Source organism: Formica exsecta, unplaced genomic scaffold (genome assembly GCF_003651465.1).
Source record: "Formica exsecta isolate Colony F162 unplaced genomic scaffold, ASM365146v1 scaffold548, whole genome shotgun sequence".
Taxonomy (NCBI): Eukaryota; Metazoa; Arthropoda; class Insecta; order Hymenoptera; family Formicidae; genus Formica; species Formica exsecta.
In genome coordinates this window covers 60,414-61,503 of record NW_021852723.1, presented here as the reverse complement: position 1 = coordinate 61,503, position 1,090 = coordinate 60,414, and positions in this window count along the sequence as shown.

Sequence of the window (1,090 nt, the reverse complement as noted above, 5' to 3'; positions counted from 1 at the left end):
ATTGAGGTGGAGATATATCATCCAACATTAAACCCGTCTGAAGCGTACTAAATTCAATTTGACTATTTTCAATCGGTTTTAATACCGCATTTTCGGTGCAGAAATCCCGATCGATTCGGATTACATTTTTTTAAATCCGTTTTAATCGACCATTTTCGGCAGGGAAGCGATATGCAGTACGTAGTAAGCGAACGATTAGAAAGAGAGATACAGAGAGAAACAGAGTAAGTGTATGATCGAAAGAAAAAAGATATTAGAAATTGCGATATGTTAGTGCGTACATGTATATTACTCTCTCACACATGAATTAAAGTTTGGTAATTTATCAATTAATAATCCATATAATTAATTTTATATAATGTTTTCGTTAAATATAAATAATGTTTTTATGTATAAAATTAATTTAGCAATATAAAAACAATGTTTTTATTCGGTTGTACAATATTCATTTATTAAGATAAACATTTATAAAGATGTGCATTAGTTTTCATTTTCATCATAACGCGATATCTATAGCAGTCAGTACGTAAGTATGTATGTATCGGGCAGCAAGTCGGCTGTGCGCACACACACATGCAAACAGACGAACGCGATCATATCAGTGCGCGGCAGCTCAGTCTCAGTTTGTTGCGTGTGTTTTGTACATACGCGTAACAAGAGATTATCGCGCGCTCAACCGTTATAACGCGTTATAACACGTTGAAGTCAAAAAACTGTGTTTTTGTGTTTTTAATTTTTAATATATAGTGTGTCCACATAATGGGACAAAAATATAATGATAAATGCTTGCCTCTCTCTGTCCGAAGACTTTCCTTAAAAAGAATAAGGGTCAAGAGGTTAGTATTATTTATATATAAGGTATATTTACACAGGGTGTCCGAAAATTCGCGCAACACCCTTTAAGGGAAGGTAGAGGGTGTTATTCTGAACAGAAAAGTCCTGTAACATTTTTTTCTATAACGCTTCATAAAGGAGTTATTATTGAGTAAAGTCTGATCAATCAGCGCCGACTTTTAGCCGGGCGCACGTCGGTGAGTCGCGCGCCTAGTAGTGTGCGGCGGCGCACACTTCGCAGCGCGGGGCTCACTGA